Consider the following 8,493-nt stretch of genomic DNA (forward strand, 5'->3'; position numbering starts at 1 on the left):
TTTTGAAATGTAAAAGTTCTTTGTGCAATTCATATGTAAGCAATAAAACAAACATCATATTAATGCTAGTATAAGTATATTTTAATAGTAACTATTACTACATTTTTTGAGCTAAATTTATTCATTATTTACTATAGTTAAAAATTAAGTACTTTTCAGTGAGCTATGACTTTACACCCACTAGGATGGCTGTTTTTCAAAAACAGGAAAAAGTGCTGATGAGGATTGAAGTGTAAGAACCCTGGTGCATTGTTGGTGGGATTGTAAACTGTGCAACTGCTGCAGAAAACCATTTGATGGTTCCTCAGTAAGTTAAACATATGATCCAGCAACTCCACTTCTAGGTATATACCCCCCAAAATTGAAAGCAGGGCCTCAAACCTATACTTGTACACCGTTGTTGATAGTAGCATTATTCATAATAGCCAAAAGCTGAAAATGACCCAAGTTGAATGGATAAACAACATGTGATCCATATATACAATGGGATATTATTCAGCCATAAAAAGAATGAAGTTCTGATGCACACTACAACGCAGATGAACCTTGAAGACACCATGTTGAGTGAAACAACCTAGACACAAAATGACAAATATTAAAATGATTCCACTTACATGAAATACCTAATATAAGCAAATTCAAGGAGACAGAAAGTAGCTTAGTGGTTATCAAAGGCTGGGAGAAGGGAGAAATCAGGATTATTGCTTAATGGCTACAGAGTTTTTGTTTTTAGTTACGAAAAAGTTTTGATGATGGGGATGATAGCATAACATTGTGAATGTAATTAATACCACTGGATGATACACTTAAAAATAGTTAAAATGGGAAAATTTACACTGTACATGTTACAAATTTTTTTTCCTTTTAAATGCTTCAGTAAAAATCATGTCAGGTAGATTCATTCTCACATACATAAGAAGTACTGGAACCATAGCTAACAGTCATGACAACATATAAATTGTCATCAGAATCCTGTGATCTTTGGGAGTATATCATCTTTAAATTCTTTCCAGCTCTAGCTGTTTATGATTCAGTAAATTCAGTCCACATTATAGTTATGCTGTGAAGAATATTTTCACCAAATCATAAAATGTCAGAACTGGAAGAATCCTTAGAGGTCAGCAAGTCTGACCCCACTCACTGTGGCCTATCTGGAACAGAATAGGACTGTCTTCTACCTTTGTTTTGTGGCCAGCAAGATGGGCCTAGAGAAGATAAGTGAAATGCAAAATGGTGATTCAGGAAGGAAAAACTAAGCAGGATTGATATTCATTGCTTACTCAAGGCACACAAACACGATTGGATTGAGAGAGATAGCATGACCAATAATGTGAATTTTTAGGTTTGGATTTAGTTAAGCACTATCAGAGTCATCTCTTAAAACATACATGATCACTTCTCCTTCAAAACCTTTAATGGTTCCCCATTGTCTCAGGCAGGGTGGGGGGTGGAGCACATACTTCTTTGCAAAGACATTCAAGGCCCTTTGGAATCCAAACTAATCTGCAGTTTGTTAAAAGTAAATACAAAATTTTTTATAATAAGAGCATTACCAGGAATCCAAAATGCCTGAATCCTGCTTGGCCCAGTGACCCAACCAGAGTGAGATTCTTTAGACACTGTTAACAAGAAGCAAAAGTAAATAGAAGTCAAACTGGCACTTTATTACAGGCTGCATGACTACCTGACACCCCTTTGAAAGGTGCTCTCATACAGGCTCGCCTAACCTAAATACTGCTCTCCTTGACAGAGGTACAGGACTGTGTACCTACTTCATGCACAGCCCCTGAGCGACTGAGTGTTGCTGGGGAGAGGCAGACCAAGAGAGGAAGAGCCTAGAGAATTTATTGATGGCTTAGATTGGGGAGATAGGAGAAAAATTAAGGATGCTGCCTAGGTTTTCTGCTGGATCAAGTTGATGGTTGGTTATGTTGCTTACCGAGATATGAAGAGTGGGGAAAAAACAAGCTCATAGTGGTAGAGTATGTATAAAGCTAGAAATCGAAGGTTTTGTTTTGGCCAAGTTTCAGATGCCAAAAGACTATCAAGTGAAGAAGCAAGTAACCGTTTGGAGATACGAGCCTGGAATCAGGGAAGAGGTGTGAGTTTAAGCTATGAATATGGCACTTGTCAGTAGGTCGTAGAAAGAGAGTTAAAAAAAGAAGTGTTAAGGCATATTAGAGGGTCAATAAATAAGGAGGAAAAAGCAAAGGAGACTGAAGAAGAGTCACCAAAGTGGTAGAAGGGAAATCCATAGAATGTGTAGTCATTGCAGATGAGGGAAGGGTTCAAGAAGGAAGGAGTGGTCAGCTGTGGAATGATACTGAGATAAAGATGAGGACAGAAGTGATGTCATCAACATGGCAACATAAATAGCTACTGAAAACTCCTCTCCAGAGAGTCAATGAAAAAAAGACAATTCTGAATTGTTTGAAACTGTGGAGGAGGATACAGACTGGAGAATGACCCTGCAAATGCTGAATTGAAAGAGAAGAAATACCAGGTAGGAATCTTCCATCCCAGACCATCCTGTCCTCTCCCCTCCCCCTCTCTCAGGCTCAGTGCAGGAAAGGTACGAATCAGCAGACGGGAACCTTCCCACCAGGGATACAGATTTTAAAATCTTCCCCAGCAGTGAGACATACCCCTAGTGTCTGAAGACTGGGGGATAGGGGAGGCTGTTTCAAGGCCCAGGTCCATGAGGGACAAAGAGACTGAGAAAATGTGGATAGAGACTGCATTTCCAGCCCTGGGTCTGAAAACCCTTCCCCCACCCTTGAGGGAAATAGCAGCTGGCAGCCATTTCCTTGCCTTGGGGATGGCGGGAATACTTTGCCACAGGTGGAGCTCCACATTGAGCCAGATTTTGTCTGGCAAAATGAGGGCATAGGAATCCCACAGTTTCAGCTCACCTGTGTAGACACAGCCTGTGCACAGAGGCAAAGCAGCTTCTGAGGACAATTAAGTTGCTGAACATGGCCATCTGCTGGACAGTCGAAAGTGCAAGGGAATACTGACAACTGGCCAGCGAGAGAAACAAAGAAATAAAGAGATCAAAGGAAATCCAAGGCAAAAGAGAGAAAACAACCTCTAGAATAAACTAATCAAGAAAACCAGATGCCTAGACAGCAAAAACTCAGAAGCCCCACCAGGAAACACAAGGATATGGCCCAGTCAAAGGAACAAATTAACACCTCAACTGAGATTCAAGAGTTGAAACAACTAACTAAAGATGTTCATACAAATCTTCTAAATGCAGTCAACAAGTTGAAAGAACATGTGACAAGAGATGACGGATATAAAGAAGACACTGGGTGACCATAAGGAAGAATTTGTAAGCTTGAAAAAACAAATGGCAGAACTTATGGGAATGAAAGGCATAATAGAAGAGAGGTGAAACATAATCGAGACATAACAACAGCAGACTTAGACTTCGACTTCTGTGTGAGACCGAAGGAAGAGATGTTTATTAGGTGCAAAATCTATATTTTTTGTAACACACTATTTAATTTAACTTGTAAGGTTACTTTATTCAAACACCATAATTACATGGAATTTTGACTAGGGAGTGAAATCTGGTTGGTTTGTACAAGTTAGTGTGAAGCTCCCATACATCCCAGAGTAATTGGGCAAAGAATAAAAAGTATTTGCAAAGCCCCCTTGAGGGACTGGGGGAAAATGTGGAAATATTAAACTCCCCCACCTGGGGAATTACTGATATTCTCACAAGCATTGGGGATTACCAATTTAGAAAGCCAAGTCCTCGATATTTTACCTTGCCCTTATGAAGCTTGTTACTGCAAAAGAGGGGCTAAACCTGCTTAAAATTGTGTCTAAGAGCCACCCCAGAGAACCTCTTTTGTTGCTCAGATGTGGCCTCTCTCTCTAAGCCAAGTTGGCAGGTAAACTCACTGCCTTCCCCCCTATGTGGAACTGGACTCCCGGGGTGTAAATCTACGTGGCAACATGGGACATGACTAGCGGGAATGAACTTGGCCCTGGTATCATAGGATTGAGAGAGCCTCCTTAGACCAAAAGAGGGAGGAGAAATGAAACAAAGTTTCAGTGGCTGAGAGATTTCAAATAGGGTCAAGAGTTCATTCTGGAGATTATTCTTATGCATTATATAGATACCTCTTTTTTAGTTTTTAGTGTATTGGAATAGCTAGAAGGAAATTCCTGAAACTGTTGAACTGCAATCCAGTAGCCTTTATTCTTGAAGATGATTGTATAATTATATAGCTTACACTGTGACCATGTGATTGTGAAAACTTTTTGCTCCCACTCCTTTTGTCTGGTGTATGGACAGATGAGTAGAAAAATGAGGACAAAAAGTAAATGAACAATGGGGAGGGATGGAGGGATGGGATATTTTGGATGTTCTTTTTTACTTTAATTTTTATTATTCTTTTTTGTGTGTGTGTTAATGAAAATATTCAAAAATTGGTTGTGATGAATGCACAACTATATAATGGTACTGTGAACAATTGTACACTGTGGATGATTTGTATGGTTCGTGAATATATCTCAGTAAAATTGAATTAATAAAAAAGATGAGAACAGTCGTCTTTGATGGTTAAAGCAACATCAGGTCATTTGCAACCTTGACAGGAGCAGTTTCTGTTGAGTGATGGTGTTTACCAGATTGAAAGGATGATAGTGTAGACAGTGTTTTTAGAAATTGTGTTGAAAAGATAAGTGAAGAAATGAGCTAATATCTAGAGCGGAATGTAGGGAAGAATTTTTAAAGATAAAAGATTTTATGTTATGTTTGCATGCTGATTAGATGATAAAAAAGAAGAGATGGAGAAGTTGATGTAGGATAAGGGGGGAAATATTTTCAAGAATCAAACCCTGGAGAAGGCAAGAGGGCATTGTATCCAGAGCACAGGAGGAGGGGTTGGCCTTTCAACAAAAAGGAGAAGGAAGACCCTGCAGGTCATTTGGTAGCTTTGATGTTGGAAAGATGAAGGCATTCCCAGTGGGTAGCTTCTGTTTTTTAAATGGAACAGTAGGTGAGGTCATAGTTGCCAGACAGTTCTCCTTGGTTCTCTTGTATTTCTGCACATCTCATGAGCTGAAACACTGGCTGCCTTTGAAAGCTAGAGATGGCCTCGCCCTTTGGAACCGGGAGCAAGCATCCTTGTGAAGAAAAATGAAAATAACTTCTTCCGACTAAAAGACAGGTTTATAGCCCATTATAAAAGATCTAATTTCCGTAAACTCATGGTTGTGTGTAAGGAAACCCACTTTGTGTGTGGGTGTCACCTGGCCCTCTTCACATTGCCTCTGGGCTCAGGGAAGCAGTGTAAACACTGATGTTCAGGCTCTGCTACTGCTGTAAAAAGTCCTGTGTCTCTGGCTCAAGAGTCTCCTGTCTTCTGCCACCATCCGTGAAACTGGCAGGCTAACTTGTTAATTTGCATGTAACACATCTGACTCTTCACAGTTGTCAACAGTCATCAGCTAAGAATGAGGGTGAGGAGAGGGAGGTTTAAGAAGAAAAGGGATCACTTATCTTGGAGAGCAGAAAAGTGTACTTATCAAGGAAAAGGCAAGCATCCGTTTGGGGTTTTGTGGCTATAAACTCGAAATGGGTCAGCTCGGTGGTGTTTTTTTCCTCCAGGACATGCAGCTGCAGCAGATGGTCACCATATTTGTGGCTGGCTTAGGGGAGATGGTCCCTCTTCCAGGCATTTTTGCTGGGTTAGCTTTTATGAGTCAGCCTTTAGAATGGGGCATCAGGAAGTCATGCAGGGGTCCTTTGCTATTTATTTATTATTGTTCCTTGTAAGTAGCTTCCTTGGGAACCTTACTTGAGATGGATGACTGAGGCAAGGCAAGTGCCAGGTTCCCCAGAAGCCAATCCTAAGATGAGGATTTGTGAGCAAGTGATTTGTTACGGAAAGGCCCCCAGGAGAAACCAGTGGGTGGAGGGGGGAGGTAGGAAGCAGGACCAGGAAGGAGAGAAAGCCAAGCACGGGTGTGATTGCAGGCAAACTCCCAGCCTCAGCCTGATCAACAGCCTGAGCTGTGCAATATAATTACACCTCAGAGTTTGTTCTGATTTGAGGCAGAGGAGCTGGACTTTGATATTCTGGCCGCAGTTAACCATTGGCTAAGTGCTGCCCTGGATGTCCAGACTCTTCTTTCTCTCCAGGCATTGGGAGAAGTGGCTGTGGTAGCCCAAGGACAGACCTCCAAAGAAAACTGCAGGCGCCAGCCATTAGAAGCAAAGCGCCTAGAAGCCAGAGGTGGGCGTGCAACCCATAGCAGGGATGCCAGGAATCTAAGAGCACTGTTGGGGCTTGCTATTGCAGGACTGCTGAATGCCTGGGCCTAATCCCATCTTAATTCCATAGAGAACAAAACTCACTGCCTCCCTTTCTATCAAAATGTACCTTTGGTTTGGTTCAGATCAGAAGAATCTTGAATGTGTCCTGCTAATGAGTTTGGTCTTTAATCTTTGGCAGAAAATGGGGAACTATTAAAGTCTTTTAAGGAGGAGAGTGAGTTTCTGGATCAGATCTTGGTGTTAGAAAAATCATTCCCATATCCGACCTTCGGGAAATCCTACCTTCAAAATCCACATGGCATCGGAGCTTTCCTCAGCACCTCTGCACCATCCCAGGCCTTACACCCATCTGTGTCACCTTCTAACTGATCTTCACGCTGCCCTTATAGCTAGCAGCCAGTGAAACTCTTCAGTGTCCTTCCATTGCCCAGGGAATGGGATCCAAGCTGCTCGTGCCCTAGTGACTTGGCCTGTTCCTGTCTCCCTGACCTCCCCTCCTAGCCCACTGCCCCAGCCACTCTCCCAACTATGACTTCAGCTCATTGAACCCTTTCCTATCTTGGAGACTTCACAAATGTCCTTGTCTCTACCTGGAGGATTTCCTCCCTTGTCTTCTCAGGGCTGGCTCGCTCAGGCCTGAGCTTCAACAGCCATTGCTCAGAGAGGACCCCAGACCAATCGCTGCTGGCTTCCAAGTCTGCTCAGATTCCAGCGTCCCAGTGGGGCCTTCCCTGGCCACTCTGTTTACACTGTGCCCTCTTCCCCTTCCCTCCTGCTATACTCCAAAACTTGATACCTGCCCCCTGCTTAAATTTTCTCCATAACATTATTACCATCTAATCTATATTTTGCATATTTATCTTGCCCCCCACACACAAACACACACACACTAGAATGTCAGCTCAGTGGGTCGTTGTCATATGCTCTGTATGTAGAAAATGGTCTAAAACCTAGTGGATGCTCCGTCAACATTTGTTTCTTTCTTGAATGAATGAATCTTCTTCCTATAGACTGAAAGCCCCAAGAGAGTAATATTCATGGTTGTCTGTATTCCCTGTACATAGAACAATGCCTGGCTTATAATGGGCTCTAAATAAATACTGATTCAATGAATGAATGAGTACAAAGGATAGGAAAGGAAACAAGGGGGCTGGGTCATAAGGAAAAAAAAAAACAGTGGAAGCAAAGGCAAGCAGGAGAGAATGTAACACTTGGAGCCCTTTTGAACATGTGGTAACCAGTTGAATCACTATTAAATGTGGCCCAGTCATTATGGCTGAATCTGGGGAGGTGGTGGGGACAGCAAACTCAGGTAGAAGGAAGTGGATAGAATGACAGAGAATTCTTAAAGCTTTCAGTCTCACCTTCTGTGTTCCTTTCAAAATGTCCTTCCACATTTTTTCTTTCTTTGTGCCTGATGAATCCTCTCCGTAAAATGCATGGGAATTCTTTCCTTCTCTGTGATGACGATGCCCATAGTTAGCATTTATTGAGCATTTACTATGTGCCCAACATTGCACTCAGCCTTTTTAGTCATTATTTTCGGTTCCTCCTCACAAAAATGCTATAATTATCCCCATTACGTGAACTAGGATATTTATCAATCAAGATTCAAGTTAACCATGGCCTCCTTTGCAACCTGTCCTCTAAACCTCCAGACTTAGCTGTTCACTTCTCTTGCCCATGAGCACTTCACAAATGCTTCTAAATGCAAAATAATGTCTGTGGCTCTCCCCGAACTAAAAGCCACTGTGGAGGCACAAGGAACATGCCCAAGAACTGAGAAGTTCACCATTGTATTTCCTATGCCTGGTATGCTGACTTCCGTGAAGGATGGGTGCTTATAAATGCCTGCTGTCTTCAAAGAAGGGAGGGAGGTGCAACCAGTCAGCAAGCAATTTATTAGTTGCAGCCAATGCCATCAGTGGCATGCCTCACTCGCTATTTTAGGACACCCTGGCTGCCAACTGCCAGCACCTGCATTTCTTTGCCTTTAGGCTTTCTCTGGCCACTGGAGCCCATTTTGCACCCCTGTGAAGCAAGCCAGAGGAAATCTCCTCCCTGGGGAAATCCTCAACTGATGACTGACGGGAGTTACTTTGTATCTTTATCTCTCTCTGTATCTGTCCATCCTCTGTGTTGTGTACGCCAGTTCCCTTTCCTCTCAAATGGGATGACTCTGAAACATGTGTCCTATG

The sequence above is a fragment of the Choloepus didactylus genome, chromosome 14 (assembly GCF_015220235.1).
Source record: "Choloepus didactylus isolate mChoDid1 chromosome 14, mChoDid1.pri, whole genome shotgun sequence".
NCBI lineage: Eukaryota > Metazoa > Chordata > Mammalia > Pilosa > Megalonychidae > Choloepus > Choloepus didactylus.